The following is a 23513-nucleotide window of genomic DNA, read 5'->3' as shown; positions in this document are numbered from 1 at the left end:
TGCACTAGACGTTCCAGGTTCTGAGTTTAGTAAGAGTTGCTAAGTCTGACATCTGTCTCACACACTTAAAAAGGTCATAACTGTTATTAGATTTGTAAATGACTCTGCAAATGTGTGCACTATATATCTATAGTGAACCCCATCTGGTGCATGTTCATGTATCTTTTATCATTGACATTTTCAGTGTATTTCAGCAGCACTGGGGTTATAGACCTTGCAGACCTTTTAATTTTCTGATCCAGTAACAACCAAATGCTGAACACTATTTTGTGAGTATGTGTGTGTGTGTTTGATTGTGTGTGGATGGATAAATCACTGAACAGGCCTAACGGGCATAGGCCCAAGGGCCCAAAAGTATCAGGGGGCCCTCCATGACACCTTCACCTGCAAAATGTTACTGAAATTTACAGGTACCGACTAGGAGGAGACTCAAAAGCCCCGTTTCCACCAAACACTTTCGTTATACTACCTTTGAAACCAAAAGTAACCCTTCAGACATGGTACCTAGACCCTAGCATTTCCTCCGCAAATAGTACTCTTTCCTGTGGGCGGGGTTGCTGTCACTCACTGCTCCTCCTTTATCTGTCTGCACCTGGTTTATCGTCCACAGAACGAGGCTGCACGCCAACATTTTCAGAACAAAATAGAACAGGCTGGAGTGAGAGTCTCTCTCCATGGGACATTTAAAAATAGCAGGTTTTTGCATTTAGTCCTTCTCAGGCAAGCTCAGGGTTTTTTGTTGCCAGAACCCACAGGAACAAGTGCTCCGTGGTGCCTTTTTTTCTCCCGTTGAGGATAAGAATATATGCAGTTCACATAACCCGGCCAAAAGTAATATACATAAATGCTTGAAGATTCACTCATTACTAAAAGTGTATGTCATATAAAAACTAAAGTAGTCTCGCTCACCAGGCTGCGCCGACTCTCACTTTAAGATTGGAGAAAAAAACGCCCTGGCTGCTTGTATTTCTTTCAACCAATCACAATCGTTCTGGGCGGTTCCACAGTAACAGTGCGCTTGCAAAAATATTGCCGGGGGGAAACAGGTTTTGGTGTAACACGCCCACAAAAATATCGCCTACAGGACGCAAACCATGGCAGAAAAATGGCTACATCCCCGCAAGATCAAACACCGCAAAAGTTAGTAAAGGACGTCTTGAAATGTTGAAAACTGCTACACAACCGGAGGTGGTAGGGCGGGACTTCAGCGGGTGGCTCGTTCTGCCCAGTGAGAGGCTGATCTATGCAGCGAACTTCCGCCCACTCAGACTAAAACTAAAGTAATGGTTAAAATTGTTAAAGTGAAATTTAAGGTGTGTTGATTGATTCAAGTTGTCAGTTGAGTAACATTACAAGTTCGTTCCTTCTTAAAAGTCGTCGACAGTCGGCCCAGTGAAATAATTTTTTTTTCAGACTCCAGCTGCTACAAGAGGCAGCAAAACATCCTTTCATTTTATAGTTACAGTCGACTAATAAAACTCTCCACAGTATGAACAGTGGTTACATTACAGAAGCCTCAAAACCAGCCACAACTTGGTCCTGTGCAGAGTGACCTTCCACTATTGACCAATCGACTGCCTGCAGTGTTCACAGCTCCACCTTTTAGTACCAGATCTGTGTGCTAGGTACCCCAACAGAGGGGGGACCACAAATGGGGGTGGTACAGAATGGTTATATTGGTACCATCCACAACTTTTGACAGTGAAAACGGAAAAATGTGTACCGAACTGAACTGTACCGTACTGCTCGGTAGAAACGGGGCTAAAAAGACCACAAAGAGACGCAAAGAAACCAATTAGAGACACAAAGTGACCTTAAATAGACAGAAAGTGACTACAGAGACAAAAACGACCAAATAAGAGACACAAAACTACAAAAAGATGAATAGTGACTTCTACAAGACTCAAAACAACAACAACAACAACATCAAGGAAGGAGGCAAAACCACCACAAAGTCTGTGTGTCTTGCTCCTATGCAGGAGAGATGGCGGGGCCTTTTACATATACGTGCCCAGGGGCCCATTGTGTGTGTGTGTGTGTGTGTGTGTGTGTGTGTGTGTGGGTGGGTTAGTGTGTGTGACTGGGTGTGCATACGTGCATGGTGGCTCATGTGGAGCGCTGTAAGTGCTCCCTGAAGAATCGCTCTGTTGCATCATTTTATTCGAGCATCAGCAGTAATGACCAAACAGCAAGCGATATTACAACACCATGCAGCACGTCGCAGTGAATGTGCACATTTGCTCCAGGTAATCTTCTGATTTCATTTAGTGACACAATAAAACTGACTGTTTCTCAGTGAACCTCACTTTTTTCATTAAAAAGTGTGCTGCCAGAGAGTAAAACTGACTTCACCACACAAGCAAGAGTGAAGAGGCTTTTTAGGTGCAGTAAATGACAGAAAAAGGCTTGTATCGCTGCCTTTAATGTGAAGCAGCAGCAGAAGGATGTTCTGTTTGTATTAGCAGTAACTAAGTGAGGCTGTTATCAATAAGAAATTACACTGGAACTCATTCCCCTTTAAATCCCTGGTGAACATGTAGGCAACCTTTTTTGTGTCACAATACAAATACGGCTTTGAATTCCACAAATGCCAATGTTGTTGTTGGTCTTGAAGATCACTCTCGTAAAGCTCAATTCAGACCAAGTATTCACAACAAGATGAGTTTAAACATGCATCTACTTGCAATGCACCGCTCAGCAACCTTCTAAAAACCTGCTGGTTCGCACCAATGCAACTAGATGAGATGGTGTATCATGTCTATGCAACAACTTTCTGTTCTTTTGTTCAGATTTCCAGCTTTTCAGGCTTATTTTGTGGCCGAATATAATTTGTAGTTTCTTAAAATATGAATGAGGATAGTGATGGTGAGATGCTGACTACGGTTGCATTTGTAGTAGTGATGAAACGTCAAAAAACAAACAAAACAAGCATCAGATGGACTGTATTCAATTCACCAATTAGTTAGTCAAGATGTGTATGTGTGAGGGAGTATAAGCACACACAATGAGCAGTGGAAGTGAAGCACGGTCCGACACTGCCACACGTGAGGACGGAAACAGAGGGCTCACTGGAGACAATGCAACTGCAGCAGCAAGCAAATACGCTGTCTGCAGTCATTTTGACTTGACCAGGGGACTTCACTTCAAGGAAACTGTCTGTAGAAATAGGTGACATCCTTTACAATCTAAAACCAGCCGCCTGAGTTGCAGGTGACAGCATCAGCCAGCTTGAGTCAAGCTCAAACGGCCAGTTCACACTGCTGCAACTTTTCTCTGCAACATTCTAGGATGGTTTCCTCTCGTCATAGATCATTGATCTGAACGTGCAGAGTCAAAGTTTGGTGTTTGTTGGGCTCATCCACCTCAACTCCCATCCACACCGAGTGGACTTTCATGCTTTTTAAACTACATCCATCGCTCTGAGTGTTGAATAAATACACAGATGGCATCACATTGGAGTTAGTGGAAAGCCCAAGTGTCTCACACAGTGGTCCTGGTGTCATTATAGTGATGCTTGAGACACCTTCTGGGAGTGAGACCAGACTGGCTAATATCGTCATCAGTGTGTCTTGAGATGTATGAAGACATGTCAATGAAGATTTGAAAGCAATAGTGATGGGTAGGTGTGTATATTAGGATAGTCAATAAATCAAATTTTCGATTTTATAGAGGAGTTGTGGATTAGAACACAGCCAACACAGTCAGCAATGGAACTAAAATGTTTATAAGTTTTTAAAGACCAATAACATCAGAAGTATTTTTGGACTGATATTCATGGGGTGTAGATCTGACACTTGGCGCAGGAAAGGTTTTAGTTATTATGGTGAAAAAAAAAAGAGCCAGTGAAACAGCATTTAGGGAACCATACTGATACTAAAGCTGCACTGATATTAATGAAATTCTTTTTTGTGGGTCTGCTGTTCCTTGAGGCAAGATGAGACAGAGTTAGACAGTCTTGTTGCAGGTTTTACAGACTACCAAGCCTAAACCTGGATGAGTAAAATCCTCCCACAACATGCTGCAGTGTTTTGTCTGGTTCAGCCAAGTGATATTAAAGTAACACTCAGAAAAACAATTTAATTAATTTGCTGCAGTCAGATGGAGAATGTCAGTCAGGAGGATGGAGAATTTTTTTCCCTCCATGTGGATATGAATTCAGCACCATATCCTCTTGCTTGTTTGTTCAAGCTTAGGTAATGAACAGTGAATAATGTCGTCAGACCCTGCAGCATGTGTCAATGAATCGCCAGGTTCCCTCCAGGTAATCTTTGCTGAGATAAAAGGCAGACTCTGTGTCTTTAACCCACACACTGACCCACACCTACACAGCTGTATACGCACACACAGTGAGAGCCTCCACTGCCTCAGTCTGTCTAATGTGTTTCATTAAGACCTCTATTTTCCCACTGGGCATGATAGCTGATACAGAAAAAAAAGTCTGTTTCCTCTGTTTGTTTTTCACGCTCTGGCGTTTGGAAGATGAAAAGCATGAGAAGAGATGACAGTGGATTTTAAGTGTTACCCATCGCCTTAGCAAAACACAGGGGTGTTTACTGAATGGAGCCATGTTCGCAGTAATTGTCTGTGACGTCTTTTTGTTGTTCTTCACTCTCTCGGCTTAGCTGCTGTTGTTTTCATGTTCTGATCAAAGGATTTCCATTCGCTGCCTTTCTTCTCTTCTCTTTCATTCCTCTCACTTGGCTTTTTTACGCTTATAAGCACAAGCATGCACTCGTGCATAATCACAAACGCAAACATGGTGCTCTGCTGTTGTTTCATGTTTCTGCTTCTCCTCTTTCATTTCTCACCTTCAATTTCCTTGAATCATCCTGCTCAACATTTATCTTTTTGTTTTCACCTCATTTACAGTATTTTCTTCCTGGATTTTTCTCTCTGCGTCTCTCTCTTTCTTGCACACCCACCTCTGTCTGTCATTGCTCTGTCTCATTACTCATTAGCTGTTAAGTGCCTTTTGGTGTGGGACAAAAGCTGTTATGTGTGTGTTGTGGATGGATTTAAAAAGTCAAACTGACACATCAGTTGCAGAAGCATACAGTACCTGCAATAACATCATCACATCTGCCGCCTACAGTAAATATCTGTTACTATGTTTGTTTTGATTTCTCTCTCTGCTATTGCCATAAACTAGAGCTGTGATTCTCAGTAAATATTAAGCAGGCTATATATTGTGAATAGTAATGTCTCCTGCAGTGCAGTTAATATGCTTTATTGGCACGACATTTTATATGTGTTGCCCAGGCACAATTACAATTTAGGACAGTAAATTCAATTTACTGCAATGTAATATAATAGCTGATTAAATTATTGAGGAAACAATTAACAACAGTGTATTAAAACAAAATCATAGACATAAATTTTGAAAAAGTGAAGGAGTAAATAAAAAGGCAGAGTGTGATCTGTGAGGAGAAGAACTATTACTCTCTTTCCATTATCACTCTTGGCCATGCTGTGCCGATTTGTGTTTCCATTATCAGTATAGATACGCAGTGCCATGCTAAGCCCTGCTGAGATGGGCCTTTTCTGGAGTAGGTCCAAAAGCCGGGCCGCCCGCCCTCAAGTAGCGGTGTTTAGTAGGTTTAGAAGTTTTATTAGGTAGCAGTGATGTCTTGCCAACCGCAGAGAAAGGTGTTTTTAAAAGTCTCTGTGTGTCCAGCTCTCAGTACTTTTGTAGCTACTAACTGAATCTCTGTGGTTTGGAGTTTAGTTTCTCTCCTGCGTCCCGTTTTTGCCTTAGATACCTGCTTTATTTTACTGTTTCATGTTCGCTATCAGCTGAATTAGAAGTTGTATGAAGTTGCGGCTCGAAAATTCAATAATACTCAATAAAAAAATAAATAAGTGTTTATACATTACAAAATAACGGGGGTCTTTTATTGTGAAGAATCTATAGGAAAGGAAATGTGTTATTACTGAATTAGCTGAACTTTGTTAGCAGTGTCTCTTCAATAAAGTCAAGTCTAGTAATACAGCAGGGAGGAAAGTGAAAGCAGAAACAGCCACAGTGAGATGTTGATGAAGAGCTGCAGACAGCAGGCTCTTACTGCACCTCTGCAAACAGCTCACCTCCAACAGGTAAACTTCTTTTACCTGCCCTGCTGTGGAAAAACACATGCAGCAAAAATAACTAAACGTCATCACTCAAGACAAACCATCATCAGTTTAAGACACACCTTCAAGAAGGTAGCCCTGTTGTAATGGAAATATAAATCCCTGCTGTGCTGGGGTGATGGCTCAAATCAAGCCAAGCCAAGCCAAGCCAAACCAAGCCAAGTCAGGCCAGCCCATGACTGATGAAAAGGGGTTTATATGCTGTGTTGGTACTCCTAGGCTGTGACATGCACTGAGATTGCTGCATCTATGGCACTGACACTATTTTCTCCAACTCAAATCTTAGAGTTTACATTTAAGTTTTGAAAAGAACTTTGTTGTGATGTCTTTATATGTGTTACATTGTCTCTCTCTTTCTCTCTCTTGCACACAAACACACACACACAAACACACACCAGTAAGAACCTATCTTCAAACCCTTGTGTGTGTTTGTTTCCATGGATTTATGATGTGGATGAAAGGAAGGGCATTAGTTAATATTGATGAGTGCTGCCACTCGGTCCTTCTCACCAAGGCTCACATAGAGATGAGAGGCATGACCTTTACACTCACTCACACACACACACACACACACACGCACGCACGCACGCACACACACACAAAAAAATAACCCCAACAAAGGCTTACTCATGATTATATTATCAAAGTTGAACTGTTCCTCTGTGCCGTTAATTAAAGAAACCTAACATCTGCATGTGTGTGTTTGTATGTGTCGGATGTGTGCTCACATACATGTGAATGTTGGTCTACACTGTTTAAAACCTGTTTGCTCATGTAGAACATTGAAATTTCCCAAACCTCAAAGTCAGTGTCGGCCTTGAACCAATTCATCCCTAATGGCCCATTGGTATTCAGCAAGGGTAAGAGATTCCTAGGTAACCAGCAGGTAATTCATCACACTTACAAATAGGAAGAGACAGAGTAGGAAGCAAAAAAGCTATTAAACCGATCAGAGCAGCAGCAGGAAGAGAGAGAAAGGCTCTCATGGAAATAGAGGAAAATAATTAATTATGCACTCTGTGGCGATTATCATAGGGGCAGATACACATAAAGAGGCAGGCACGTATGAGCACATGAGCACAGACACACGCAAACACACACACTCAGAGATACAGCTGAAGCAAGTCGTCTAACCTTTATGCTAGACAGAGAGATGGCTGCTGTGTATGTTTGGACACGTTCTTGTTTGTGTGTTTACTGGCCTTAGAGGTCAATTTCTTTCTGACAGCATTGGTATTTATCTCCTTAAGCTCACGGGTTTACCTGTGTGTGTTCATGTGTGGGTCTGTCTGTGAGTGTGTGTGTGGGTGTGTCCATGTTTCAAAAGTCACATCACGGCTTGCCCACTCACATTCTGGCCCTTCTTGCTGAGGTAGTGGAGTGCATCAAATAACACACACACACACACACACACACACACACACACGTGATCGATCTGGCCCTTCAGACAGTCACAGTGATGGATGGACCCTCCCATGCTTCTATTTTTACCCCTGAGCACTCTGTGTGTCTGCCGTCTCATCTTCACAACTATAGAGACATGAAGAAAATCCCTGTATCATCATAATAAAGACTAGTCTGCGTGTATGACGGGAGGATGTTGGCGACTGTCTGCATTCCTATGTGCTCGTGTGCATTTTTCTACCTGGTAGCAGCCCAGCTGACTGAGACACATCTTCCTCATTTAGCCTCCTGACTCTCCTACCTTGGAGGCAGCAGTGTGGCATAGCTCTGCATGGTGCCACTTGCTGTCTCACAAGGAGGTAGCTGAGGAGTTTCCCTCCTCTATTCATACAGAAACATGTCAAAGCTAAACACACTGAACAGTGATGAAAGGCCAGGTATTACTTGAGAAGCAAATTGCAGACTTTCGTGGTGCTTAGATATTCAGTCTTCATACTCCAGAATGTGCCTCATTGCACTGAAGCTCGTAAGCATCTATCTATATCTATATCTATATCTATGTGTGCAAACATCTGCCTCGCCATATTGATCAGTTGATAGTTTCACCTCAACACAGATAAACACCTTAAATCAAGACAAATCAATACCTAAGCAAATAATCAGCAGAAAAACATCAACATGTGATGCTCATTACTGAAACCCCTTCACGTCATAGGCATAGCTCTTAATCCCTGTCAATAAAAACATGAAAGTAGCAGAGGATTTTGTTTGACACACTGCTAGAATGTGACTCATAGATGTAACAATGCCTCCAGTATGCAATCTCAAAAGCAGTGGCTGCATTGGCCACAAAACAAAAATAAAATAAAGCAACTGAATGCACAATTGACCCTTCGCTAAATCCTGTCCCCAGACACAGACTGGCCAATCATAATGTAGCATCGGGCCGGCTCAGACCAGGGTCCGACAACAACATAGCTGTGCTCCATTGACTCTAATGCAACTGTTTCAGATTTCCTTCACTTTCAGGCTGGTTTTGTGGATTTGGAGCTAAATGTTGTGTCTGGGGCACGTCGCGTATTAATGACACTTGTTACCTGGAGAGGTTGGAAAAAGATATACGTTTCTTCCCTGTTCCAAAACCAAAATCAAACCCTGAAAAGTGTAGGGTTAGCTAGCTAGCTACTGAAGATATAGCCTACTGAATGTATACACATGCTGCTTTTGCTTTTTAATGATTATAACAGTGAAACAAAGACCGACCCTGCTGTACAGGAACCACTGAAGGGAAGCAGGGAAACTTTGCTGATATTCAACCAGCTGTGTGTCATCACAGTGTGCGCAGATGAATGTTATTTGACTTCCCCCAGAGATCCCTGCCTGTCCAGCGGCGGAGGTCCAGGTGCTGGCAGCAGCAGAGGGGCGAAGCCAAACACCGTTCATCTGCACACACTGTGATGCCACACAGCTGGTTCAATATCAGCAATGTTTCCCTTTATATTCATTGTCTTGTGTGGCGATCAGCAGTGATGTGGTGGTTCACTTTTACACTGTGATCTGTAGCCTATAGTTCAGCTTTAGCTTCTAACTGTCTTTGTTTTTTTAACCTGTTGTTGCTGCTGAGTCAGTTTGACATCCTGGATATATTGTACTTTATACTCCACTACCTTCACCTGACAGCTGTCATTGCTTTGCCAATTAAAGACTCTGCACACCCACACAGGTGTTTTCAGTCACTGGCTGATTACACCAGAGATACTCTATGCACTAATAAGGTAAGTTGCCCTAATATGTGCAGCAAAACCAACAGAAGGGTGAAAGAGATGTCAATCAAGTGCAGTCTGCACACGCCCACACAGATCTGAGAGGAGACCTAATTAGGCACTGTAAGTGAAAACACCTGTGTTTAATGGGCCGTGGGTGTTGTTATTGATAAAACTACCATACAGTATACTATGTAGTTAGAATTTGCCCTACCTCAACCAGCTACAACATTAAATGCTGCTTATACTTAATGCATCATTAGTAACAAATCCATGTTCTATACTCATTGGGTCCACTCTTTAATGGTTGATATTGTAAATACATTTTTTCTGATCATTCCTGAAGTAATACTTGAAAGAAGGATGCAGTATTTTTACAATGGTTTTGCTTAAGCATCTGAATTCTACCTCCACCACTGGTTATGGTCACCCTTCTGGATGATTTGGGTGCTCACAGTTAGTTGTCAGTGCCTGAGCTGCCCATGACTGTGAGCAATCCTTTTAACTCGCTGTGTAGTAATCTTAAAATCTATCATATAAACTGGGCATAGTGAACTAAGGTTCCTCTTTTTCTGCTGATCTATCTACGAAAGATTTGAGAAGATGAATTTGAGGACAATCTGTGCTTAATGTTCACCATATTTCCTCCGTTGACCCTCAATAAAATCGTGTCCATTTTTATAAAAAATATTTCTTCACAGGCTGGGGCACTGGCAGTGTTAACACTCAAAGACACTACAGCTCTTCATTATTTTACTGACAATCCACTCTGTTCCCTCTCATTTTAATGCTAATCAAAACAGCATCCAGACAATACAACCTGATTGGAGACTAATTCAAATGATATTCATGTAACAAGATTGCCACCACTTCATTAAGAATGACCCCTATATTATAAAAAACATGTATGTGTGTGACAGACATGTTGAGGCTGTGTGATAACCACAGTGATGCATATTCAATCATTACGTCTATGATGACTCAATTTAGAGAGCGGAGATATAAACTAGCTGAGCATCAACATTACCTCTTGGCAGTGCGGGAAAAAGTTCAAAACAAGGTCAAAGCCTTCCCATCTGGGGCCCTTTTAGTTGAAGGAATCACCAGAGGGTGCTTACTAAATGGGATCACCAACTGCCTGGAGGGCCCCACTGCTGTTGTTTTGTTTTGTTTTTCCTCGCTAATTTTCTCGAGGTAGAGGGCACTGCTCACTGTCCACTCAAGAGTTAGTGTCCACACTGTCTCTCTAAGTACCTACCTCATCCTGAAAAGATATATTTGTATTTCTAGAATTCTGTCTTTTTTAATGCCCTTTTATGTGTCCATCCATCCATCCATGTCTGCAGTACATACTACATTTTAACTCAGCTAGCTAAACACCATTCTTTAGCAGCTATTATTGTCTGTTGACTGAGCAGCTGGATGGATACACTCCGCTTTAAAACCCTTGATTGCAATAGCTGTCAGTGCACAGTTAGTAATTACACATATACAGTAGAACTCCCATAGGTAAATGTCAATCTGTGTGTGGGAGCCTGTTTTATGTGCCAAGATAGAACCCATTACTGCTCTCTGTTAAATTAAGCTCAGCAGTCATTCTTTCTTTCTTTCTTTCTTTCTTTTGGTTTGGTTTTGAAAAAAATGCCCACACAAATGGGTTGCCATGAAATTTGGTACAGCTTTTCATGTCTCCATGAGGATGAATTGGTCCATTGAGCACTTAATTTTTAACTTATTGTCATCAAGTCAAAATTTTAATTAGCTCAAAATGTTGGTTTACATCCATGCAAAGCTTTTCACCCTCAGCTGTACTTTGTGTTTAGTGCTAATTAGGACATATTAGCATGCTAACACAAAACTAGAATAGCTAATATAGTGAACATTGTACTGGCTAGCATTATAATTGTGAGCATGTTAGTATGCCCACATTAGCATTTAGCTTAAAGCACTGCTGTGCCAACTCCATGATTTTCTTCCTTTCTTTCTTTTGGTTTCATTTCAAAAGAAATGCCTGCACAATTCTAAAATAGGCTGCCATGAAATTTTGTGCAGAAATGAATGTCCCCATGAGAATGAATTCATCCAGTGATGCCTTATTTTTTAACCCAGTGTCATCAAGTCAAGATTTTAAATTGTTCAAAACCTAGGTTTATGTTCGTGCAAAACTATTCACCCTCAGCTGTCCTTTGTGTTTAATGCTAATTAGGAAATATTAGCATGCTAACACAAAACTAAAATAGCTAATATAGTGAACATTGGCCTGGCGAGCACTATTACTGCGAGCACGTTTGTTAGTACTACATGTTAGCATGCCAACATTAGCATTTAGCTCAAAGCTACATAATGCTTTCTTTCTTTCTTTCTTTCTTTCTTTTTTTCTTTTGGTTTTGAAAGAAATGCATGAACAAATCTAAGATGGGATGCCATGGAATGTGGTACAGAAATGTGTGTCCCCATGAGAATGAATTGATTGGGTGATTCTTTAATTTTTAATTTAATTTGTCATCAAGTCAAAATTTTTATTTCCTCAAAACTTCGGTTTACGTTCATCCAAAACGATTCACGCTCAGCTGTACTTTGTGTTAAGTGCTTATTAGGAAATATTAAGATGCTAACAAAAAAAAAAAAAATAGCTAATATAGTGAAGATTGTACTGGCTAATGTTCTTTATTTCTTTCTTTCTTTCTTTCTTTCTTTCTTTCTTTCTTTGTCAGTCTGTCTGTCTTCTGTCTCCTTTTCTCCACTTGTGTTAAAACATACTGACAGACAGAGGGAAGAGGAATATGACCTCAGACAGGTTGTGGTGTTTGTAAGGCAGTAGGTGAGACAAGAAAGGAAAGATTTGGGTCAGGAATGTGTTTCATGTTTTCTGTAGGAAGGAAGGGAAGGAGAGAGAAGAAATGAAGCTCACCAACAGATGCAGTTTAGAGATGTGCATGTGTATGTGGAGCTCTCCACTTGTGTATGTTGCCATTTTTATCTAATTACATCTATCTCCTTGGTTAAAAGCGAGGAGATAGATGCTCTACCTGCTGCGTGATATAACACATATTGTTGTCAGCTTGATGTTCTAGAAAGTAATGTTCTGTTGTCTGCAGTGTATGCATGAACAATGATAATTGTGTTTGTGAAGACAGTGACAGAGTCATTAAAACACCCCCACCGACAAAGAGCATCAGCTATGACAATCAGCTCTAGGTGGGGATTATTACACTGTGTCTTATCACAGCAGTGTTATACAGACTGTGAAGTATTGGTATCAATGCACACACATGTAAACTCACTCTCCATCTCACTCGTTCACACGACCATAGACATGCACACACACACACACATGTCCTTCATCTCCGCTCATTCTCCCACAGGCTCTATATCTCACACACACACACACACACACACACACACGCACACACACACACACACACACACACAAATGGCCACACGCTCGAGGGGATGGATGATAGTACAGATGGCATACTAGAGTAATATTCTCCATATGGGAAGGTAATATCATCAGAGCAGTCGTCTAGGGAGAAGGAGAGAGGGAGATTAGATCTGCAGAGAGAGAGGCAGAGAGAGCAAGAGTTTCTGTTGTATATGGCCACAGGACTGTGCTGAATTAAGTAATGTGGAATAATTATGTTATAATAAGTAGAGGGCAGTAAATTATATATAATCTTCATCTGTATCAGTTTTATCCTTTTATGACACAGTATGTAGCTGTATACATTTTCATATTATCAATTGTTACTCTTTCTCTTCCATTTAATGATGTCGTCTCTCTGGTAATTTACTGCACACAGGTAAATGGGATAAGGCAGATTGCTATAGATGAGGGGTGCCAAACATAAGGCCTGTGGGCCCACCAAAGGGTCCAATCTGGCCCACTGGATAACTTTGCACACCGAATACGGATGCACTTGTGATGGATAATGCAGGATTTATACTGTACTTCTGCGTCGAATCGACACGGTACCTATAGCATAGGTAGAGATTGACGTAGAGCATACACCATAACCTGACGCCGTAGCCTGACGTGCACCTCCTCAGAAATATAACTACACATCGCGACAATGCAGACCTCCTGTCTATTTCTGTAAGCTGAAACCATTTCCCTCAGTGGAAACGAAGCTTTTATTTACTTTAATTTCACAGATAAGAAACAATAAATTGTGAAGACAATAATGCCTTCACAAAAATAGCATTTTAAGTCTTATGCATGATTTATCCTGGCTTCATATGAGCAGATGAAAACTCTGCCTTTCGCTAGGCTAATTTATACAGTGTAAAATGCCATAGGCTTGTGCTAATGATGTTAGCATGTTGTATTCGTTTGGAAAACGTGTTTAGTATAAGACAGTTGTTTTGTCAGTAAACCTTGTGAGTTGTAATGGAGCCCAATTGTGTAACGTTACCTTTGTTAAATGTTGCTGTTGTCCCTGGCTTCATATGAGAAGAGGAAAGGTCTGCTAGCCACTAGGCTAATTTATACAATATAAAATGCCTTAGGCTTCTGCTAATAACGTTAGCATGTTGTATTTGTGGGGAAAATGTGTCCAGCAAAAGACAAATGCTTTGTCTGTGAATGCTGCGAGTTATAGTGAAGCCGATTTGCTTACTTGTGTTTGAAATTGTGTCTATTAAGCCATGTTTAATGTGTGTTTTGAATCAACTAACCTGAATCAACTAACCTTTTCAGCACTTAACAGAAACCACACCGCCGACTAGTGTTTTGGATGTGTAACTGCAGAGTGACACAGACACACTACTGCACAAGTATAAATGCTGGCATTGGTGTAGGCCACATGCGTAGGTTATGGTGCAAGCTCTGCATAAAGCTGACGCACGGGTATAAACCCCTCTTACGAGTGTCAGGAGCTATAGCTAAACAGTGAGTTACCTATTTCATTTATAAAATGCCGCTTTAAATCAATCAGCAACTTCAGTACAAAAGAATCTGTATCTTTTCTTAAGAGATATCTTGCACTATTCATCATCTTTTTTGTAAATGGATGGATGTTTGCAAAATATACTCGTTTACACTGAAAGACAGAGAAAAGGTTGGAGGTGTTATTAAAAGGATATAAGGCAGTGGTTATACTGGTGTGGCCCATTTGACATCACATTCGTCTGTATGTGGCCCATGAACTAAAATGAGTTTGACACCCCTGCTTTAGATAGTGTGGTGTATGGTTGTGGTGATACTCAGTGATCCATTAGCTGGAATACCAGTGAAACAACTGGTGCGTTCCTCCACAGGATCAGCACCATGGATAGCACTAATGACACACAGGGCATCTCTGCTGGGCCACAAGCTTCAGCCAGATTGTTAAGATCTCTTGCTGTGTTTCTAAACCTTATGAGGGATTGAATAGCAAAAGCTGAGTTGTGTTGGTTATATAGAAGCAATAACGTTGATTTCACATATTTGAAGGACTTCACATATTCACAAAGTTTTATGTGATAACTGCATTTGCTTCACCTTTTGATAAAAAGCTAAGAGAAACGTAAATCAAGGTGAAACTGCGGCAAAGAGTGTTGGCATGTCGGCAAATAAACTCCAACACAGAGAAATACAGTACACAGAGGACGAGCCACATTCAATTGAATGTTGTTACATTGCTAATTATTGTAATTACGCCTTCATGTTTCATGAAATCACTCATACTAATGTACTGAAAATACTAATTAGTGGATGTAATGACTTGATGTTGTGATTTAATATATTGTAATGATTATGATGGCACAAGGACGTCAAAGTTAAACATTATGCTACTTGTTTCCACTAATTTCTGTAATGTAAAGATTATTGTCAATATAAATCATTATAAGGTTACCTTAATTGCTGTTTCACCTCATATTAGCACCATATAGTGTCTTATTATTCACTCATATTTCTCATACCATGGCTAGTGTCTGATTGGCTGTATGGTTTTAAAAACTCCTATCTTTTCAACACTGAGGCTGGGGGGGTCCTCTGACAAAAACATTGGAGTGTCATTCACTTAATTAGCTGCATTCTGGTGAATTTTTCTGCACCAATTTGTGCTTTTTTTTGCATGACATCATAGTATTTATTCTTTTTTATTGGGGTGAAAAATGCACGTCGAGTCCCCTTTTCCTACTAATCTCTACAGGACGATATACATCAACAATCAACAATATAATTTGCCCTTATAAGAGATACTGAATGTCATTACTCTGTGTACTCCTCCAGATCACTTCCAGTGTTGTAGAAACAACTCTAAAAGACTGGAGGGTATGGATTGTAGCTTTTTTTATAGATCAAATCTATTTTTCATGAGAAGACTTCTGCGTTTTGAGCTGCCTGGACTTTCTGCGTGATTGCCTGCTGTGGATGCCATATACAACGCTGCCAACCGAGGGAAAATGAGAGATGGGAGAAAGAGATATAAAATAGACACACATGACACTAACTACACATTAAGCTTGGGAAGCATGTCTTTCGTTACTAATTGCTCCAAGAAGGCATATTTTCTCCTGGGCAGATTATAGGCGGCAAACTACAGCGTTCACTGACTCTGTGTTTGTGTGTCCCTGCATTTGTGCTCATCCAACCATCCATCTAAGCAGTTGTTCATATCCTGCATGTCTTTGCACATTCTTCTCCATGTTTCATTTTGCCTGTGCAATTATCTGCCCTGTTTGTTTGCTTGTTATCTGCATGCGAACAGCTTAGCCTCAAGATCGAGAGAGAATGAATCATTATTAAGCCGAACCCCTGAAAGCCTGATGTTCAGATAAGGCTCTGAATGTTTATCTGCATGTGCGATGATATGTGTATAGTGTATAAGCCCAGCGGTGTATGTAAAAAGCACGGTTGCTGCTACAGGGAAACGTGTGGCTGACCTAAACCAGGCCGCGAATGTTTACTGCAGAACGTAGAGACTCTGTTTATCTGGTAGACATGAACAATAACTTAATTTTAGCTTTGCAATTAAGATGCAAATAGATATGGGTACTGCATACAAAAATGCAAAAACAAAGTTGTTAATGCTGGTTTGAGTATGTTTGTTATGCATAAATAAAAAGTGACCCTTAGCTTTGTAAACCAGAACAGTAATGACAAAGTCCTTGTTCAACAGACTTGATCAATAGTGAGACGCATTCTGCTGACATACAGCATTTTTACAGTACACTCGTCCTCTTCAGGTTTGGCCCAACTTCCCAAACCAATTACTTGTAATGGGATTATGTTAACTGAACTCATGGGGCTAAAAAGTACCCATTTATGTCTTTGCTTGGATGTGTATGTGTTTGTTTCACATGCATGTGTTCACTTCGGCTGTACTGCTCATTAAAAACCTCTGCAAAATCTAAACATAAAAAAGAAAGAAGAAGAAAAAAAAACCTTCTCAACTTTTCTTTTCACACAATGTCTCTTTCAGGGAGAAATCTGTTTCATGGTTTTCAAAGAAGGACATTCTGGCGCATAGGACATTCCATTATCTGTAACCAATTATCCTATTCAGGGTCGCAGGGGGGCTGGAGCCGATCCCAGCTGACAGCTGACATTGAGAGGTGGGGTGCACCCTGAACAGGTCGCCAGACTGTCAAAAGGCTGACAGATAAAGACAGACCACTATTCACACTCACTTTTACACCTAAGGGCAATTAAGAGCCAGCAACTTACCTTACCTGCATGTCTTTGGACCGTGGGGGAAACTGGAGAATCCGGAGAGAACCCACGCTCACACAGGAACATGCAAACTTCATACAGAAGGGCACAAGCCAGGCAGTGTGTTCAAACCCAAAACCCTCTTGCTGTAAGGTAATAATTGTTTAGGACATAGTGCAACATGGAGAGAATGGAAGAATGGTAATCATGAATAATTAGCTGTTGCTAAATATCTGGGTATAATGGAGAGTCTTTCCGGAGCCACCAGTTTGAGCAGATGATTGAAGTGTCCAACATTCATGCAGGCCAGTTTGATCATCCATCTAAGCAATACAACAAGCAGACTTTTAGTGTATGTCTGTGGGAAGCGACAGATCATAGTAGATGCTAACATTGAATGCTAGTGAATGCTAAATGCTAGTAGATGCTAATAAACACTTACTTCGAGCTCTCGTTGCAAAATTGGCATGCCAAGTTGGCCTCTTTTCTTCAGCCATGACCACTTCCACATTCTCCTCCTCCTGCTCTTCTTCGGACTTTTTTCTAGACCCAAAAATGCCACGATTGTAAGAGCTCGATTCATGCCGCGTAGATGGATGACGCATGCTGATGACGTTTTGTTCTTGCGTATTGATGTCAAAAAACGTATGTCGTAGCCTGCAATTCAGTAGGCACTGTCATCGTACAGTCTGCATTCATCAAACTTGATGTCACACCCAGGTTTATTAGATCCAGGTCGCACAGTGTACCTGCACTGAACTTATAAGATTGCTAAAATCACACAGTCTGTAGGAGGCTTAAGGGGGCGAGAGTTCTGACCACTGCTGGTGCTGTGTGTCTTCTTGGGCTGTACCCAGTTCCAAATTTTGTAAGTCGAATCAGATTTGATTGTTCAATACAAGCATTTCCCTATTTGTCCCTCTTTTTAACATAGACTATCAAGGAACACTTTATTGAACTGCTAGATTTTTGAATGGGGTTCAGGGTGACAGCGCTTACAGAATATAGTAAACAAGTCAAGTTAGCCCTCTGAGCCTTCTTACTACGCTAATGGTGTATCAGAAATGTGCGGCAATATTTTTTGCCCACACAAAACCCAGAGATTGTATCTTACTTAGTGCTGTGAGCTAACTTTACAACATTACGCAGAGGATAACATTATTTCTTGACCACAATGTCCCCAGAAGTACACTGCACAACAGATGCCTCTAAATCCTACACAGAGTGTTTTACGATCTCACTTTAATCTAACTTTAAGTTCATGAACACTGGATCATCTGCCTCTGGAGTGTGTACTATATCCATCACTGCTGCTCAGGGTTATTTTGTCAGCGTTACCTCATCTGTCTTTGTATCCACTTTGTTGACAGCTCATGGTATTATTATTATTTATTTGTTTATTTATTTGTCCTGGGGCGTCCCCACTTATTCATTTATTGGAACCTTCTTTGCACAACCTTCTCTGTCCTGTCCTTTTCACTGGCCACCAAACATCTTCAGTGGAGCAATAAATATTGAGTGCCTTGTCCAAGGGCACCTCAACAGTCGTTTCTGAGAGAAGTTTGAGCATTACTCATTGCTTCCCCGCACTTGAACCAGCCATCCTCTGGTCACAGTCGTCTCTATCTTAAATTCTACCATCACCCCACCAGGGTTTACTTTGACATTTAAACATATTTTGCATGGTTAATTCACCATAGTAACCCCAGTATTTTGACATATAATTCTGTAATAATAACCTTAGGTTTCTGGTCTCTTGTTGCTGAGGTGCTCAACCATTTTATTGAAACGCTACCTGCTCACTCATTGTAATTCTCCGGATGAGAGCCTCAGCAAAAGGCCAAAATGTAAATCGAGAGATTTTGTAAAGGAATCGGGGTTGAAGAGCATGCAGCAACCTTTAGGGATGTAGGACTTTGGGAGCCAATTCATTATCCCTTCACTGAGAGAGGGCAACATAAAACTGCATTCATAAACCAAGGACAACGTTCAAAATAGATTAGGTTCTCGGTTGTGTTTTAGAGGTCAGTTTAAATGATTACGTGGGCAGCCCAAGAATTTTAACAGCAACATTTTTCAAGCGGTTTCTGCAGGAAAGCGAAGGGCTGGGTTTGTCCTTCATGTGCGGTTTGGTCTGGTGAGGCTAAATTCTTGTGTAACTCCAACAACCAAGAAGTTGTGAGGTCAAGTCTTAGAATTTTGTGTGTGTGTTTGCACGGTATATATCAATGATGCTGTGAAGCCTTAGTAAGTTCATCTAAGGTTATAAAGGACTGTCTTGAGGGAAATTATGAGCATACTTTAATGGCAAATACACTGTAAAAGTGTGTGTGTGCGCATGTGTGTGTCTGTTTAGCTTTCATCAGCAGAGGTTGAGTTTTTGCCTGAGGACAAGTACTGTTCACTGTGCTGCTACCCTGCAGTGTGTCTGTGTGCGGAGAGTCCCAGGAGGGACTGAAAGTGTAGTTACACTCAGGGCAGAACGGTGGACACTCACAGGAACAAGGAGAGAGAAAGGTCTTGTTCACTTACACACTCCGTCATTTTATTTTTTTGTCATTCAGGTGTGCTTTGCTGAGCCAAATTGTCTTGGAGATAAATGCAGGGACGGACATCTGGCAGCTTTGCGTTAGGGATACTGCTGATTACATCATGCTAACTATTAATTAATCAGCGTGCTTTGTGTAGGTGTATACCAATTAAAAATCAAGGCAATCACAATGTTTGGTAAACAAACTGGAGTAAGATGTCAAAAGCCTAAACAAAATCATCACCCACAATCTGCCATTTTCCTGTTAAACTAAATTAAAGGCTTTAATTATGAGGTGTCAAATATATTTTTAAACCAGTAATCACACCTCTCTCTTTCAAACATATTGCAGCTATCTGTGAAGAGCAAATATTACCTTGTTCAACATTCATATTGGTATAGCAACAGACATACCCTCAGCACTGTGACAGGCCAATCTTGGTAAACACTATTCTGGAGAATGCCACCAATCACACGCACAACATCACTCACCGTTGATCCACATTCACATTCAACTGAGCAGCACAATGTAGCACTCAGTGAAACCAATAACAATGCAGGAGTACAGATAAAACAATACTTCTGCCTGTAAGTCAATTGTTATGGCACATGCAGTGTCCCTTTCACAGCTCGAAGTCACAAAGTGCTTCACAATAAATATACAGTTAGATAAATAGAAAACACAACAAGTACAAACAGCAAAAGATACAGTGCAACCGAAACAACAATCTATATACAATCTATATAATTACTTAAAATTGTCCAAACGCCTGCCTAAAAAGGTGTGTCTTCAATTGCATCTTAAAAATATGGACAGAGGCTAAGAATCTCAAGTCCAAGGGCAAGGAGTTCCAAAACTCTGGGGCCACGGATTGAAAAGCTTGGTCACCTCGAGTTTTCAGCCTTGTCCGAGGCACAACCAGGAGCACCTGGTTAGAAGACCTCAGTGACCGGTTGGAGATAAAAGGGTTGAGCAGCTCGCAAATGTAAGCGGGGGCTACTTTCAGGAGGGCTCTGTATGTCAGGACCAGGACCTTGAATTGGAATGTAAAGTGAACAGGAAGCCAGTGCAGGGATGCCAGGATGGGGGTGATATGGCAAGACTTATGGAACCGAGTGAGCAACCTGGCAGCAGCATGTTGGGCAAGTTGTGAACGGTCCAGAGATGTTTTACTGAGGCAGGTGAACACTGAATTGCAATTGTCAAGCCGGGATGAAATAAGTGTGAGACGATGGACCTGAGTTTTGCAAGGTTTTTGAGGTGGAAGAAGCATGAGCGGGACAGAGAATTAACATGAGCATGTTTTGGTCAAAAATTACCCCAAGGTTCCTGAGGTCAGACCTGATGTTACGTGCCAGTGTCCCCATGTGGTTGACCACCTTAGAGACCGTAGAGTCATCCGCAGTAATAAGAACCTCAGTCTTGTCTGCATTTAGTTGGAGGAAGTTGTTGGCCATCCAGTTCTTGATAGCAGACAGACATTCATGGAGTATGTTGATTTCGTCTATGTTATGTGGTTTAAATGACAGGTATAGTTGGTTGTCATCTGCATAACAATGATAAGAAACGCCTTTGAAATTACTGATGATACGGTCAGGGGGAACCATATACAGGGAGAACAGAGGTGCTAGGTATCCATCTGCGTTTGCTGTTAACATTCCAGGACACGCTACCAACACCATGACATCGACAAAAGCATGTGGTTAGGTTTAGAAAAAAACATCTTGGTTTGGCTTTTGGGAAGGGAACACTTGGCTCCTAGGTGAAAGTCAGGGGTTTGTTGAACCCATCCACCACCCCTCCTACCCAACCTAAACGGACTTTCCTGCTCCTTATATTACATCGTTACCAGCAGCGTTTCAACATGACCGCGTGCAGCAGTGCATAATACGACCCTCATAGGTGTCGTCCGGCTGACCTGCGGCATATCATGACAACACCAAAGGTTACGTCTGGTCGCGTGACACACTGCTTCAAAAGGTGACGTTTGGTGTCAGGTGTCTTACATAAAAATCATTGACAAAGCGGCGGTATTGACGACTTCGGAATGAGAACGGGCTGGAGCATCAGGTCATAATTACTGATAAAGTTCTTCTTGTCATGATTTGTTTGCATAAGTTCAGCATATGTATTCAGCAGCTTGGCTGGCAAATGGCCTGTCTCCTTCTCATAGTCTATATGTGACCCATCGCTATCACAATCACTGAAGACAGCATCTTTTTGATCTTGATGAACAACTGTAAGGTTGTATGCATTGTCTGGGAAGTAAACAGCTCTGGTCATGTGACAACTTACACTTAACATATGACACTGCACATATTTCATTGAGACTCTTTCTTATTTCAATATTTGCTTGAAATGCATTGATAAATAATTTGGTAATATTTTTACAGCCTTAAATGTGAAAACTTTTTTTGCAGTCATTATTGTTACGGGTGGGATTATATGGGTTAAATTTGAAAACATGTCCATTATAAATAACAAATCTATTTTCTTCTTTTTGTAATTTTAAGTCATATTTGTGGTGGTTCCTCTGCTGTAGAGACTAGAGAGCAATGGCAATTCAGGAAGTTTAGAAGAGTAATCCCCAAACTAAATGGTCTACGTCTCCCACACTAACCCACAATACTGGCTGCTTAAATCTTACCCACTTCCAGCAGTGATGTGGTAGTCTGACAAAGAGACAATAAAAACACCACATAAATATTTAACTCAGTACTTTGCACTGACAACGCTGACTGCATTCTGACCTGTTGAAACACAGGCTTCAAACGTCAGATCTAAACCAAAACATCTTAACGGTGACTTGCACTCCTGTATTTCCTAAAATGTTGCAGATTTTGTGAAAGAGTCAAACCACTTTTTTGTTGTTGTTGTTGTTGTTGTTGTTGTTGTTGTTGCTGCTGAAACTGAGAGTTCTGCACGCTTATTTTGTCAGAGACAGACCTTTCGTCCTCTCTAACCACAAAATATCATGAGCATATGTTCTATAAATTTGTGGGACAAAGAGATTTGAGTTTCACTTGACCAGTGCATCACCTGAATTTACTGGTAGAATCCACTTGAGATATCATTACAGGCAGGATATTTACCGCACATAAACTACTCACCCCTATAATTCAGCCGATTATTCAGTGTTCACCTACTAATTATCCTCATCTGTCATGTTAATCAACGTTTTCTTAAGCCAGCAACTTGCCTGAACGACTCCCGCAGGTCTGGGGATCATTTTACTCCTTGACAACTACATTAGCATTGGAAGTAACATGTCATTACCAAACAAGTTTGTTCACAAGTTTTCTTTAATGATTAATGTGTTGGTTTTGGATTCCCAAACCTTCTGTCTAAGACAATCTGTGTTTACCCAGGCAGGGAGCTCAGCAGACACACATACAGTAGCCACAGTCTGGCAGTTGGTTTTGAGAGAATGCTGTTTTGGTCCCTGTTTTTGACATTTGATTGTTGTTTCACAGTTACATTGGGAAAGGATTTGTCTGTCAAGCTGCTGGTACATTGCACAGAGTTTGACTGCGCCCACGATGTTTGCCAGATTGTCCTCACAGTTACTGCCAATGCACATGTGCTCATTACGTACAGTATGTCTGGCTTTTGATTTCAGTGTGAAGCACACACTATGTCTGGTTATACAGTATCTCAATCCTAAATTTGTTTTGCAGAGGGAGGTTCAAAGATCTGTGCAGCCAATTCTGCAAGAAAACACAAACTGTCCTTATAGAGTCCACCTTTGTCCCTGATTGTAGTGTAGACTGTATTTCTTGTGGCTGTTAAAGTCTGTGCTACTTGCTGTTTTGTTTTGTGCTTGCAGCTGTGCAAACTGCAACTCCCTGAGCTGCTGTTTACACTGTACAGTATATGTAGCTAATAACTAAATTAAAGTAGATACTGTGCATAATTGAATTCATATAGTAAAAAACCAAACATACTATTAAAGTGGTAAAATTTATAAGACCCTATATTGTTGTTTTGTAAATGTGGGGAAGAAACTATGCAGGGACCTGTTCATATAGAATAGACAAATATATGAAA

At 41.0% G+C, this 23513-nt stretch overlaps 1 protein-coding gene across 6 annotated transcripts in view; it reads left to right on the top strand.

The window, feature by feature from the left end:
- gria4a (glutamate receptor, ionotropic, AMPA 4a) overlaps window positions 1–23513 on the top strand; it is a 162426-nt gene that overhangs the window by 18291 nt on the left and 120622 nt on the right. The window lies entirely within an intron of this gene.

The sequence above is a fragment of the Epinephelus lanceolatus genome, chromosome 4 (assembly GCF_041903045.1).
Source record: "Epinephelus lanceolatus isolate andai-2023 chromosome 4, ASM4190304v1, whole genome shotgun sequence".
NCBI lineage: Eukaryota > Metazoa > Chordata > Actinopteri > Perciformes > Serranidae > Epinephelus > Epinephelus lanceolatus.
This window is presented reverse-complemented; position numbering and strand designations above follow the sequence as displayed.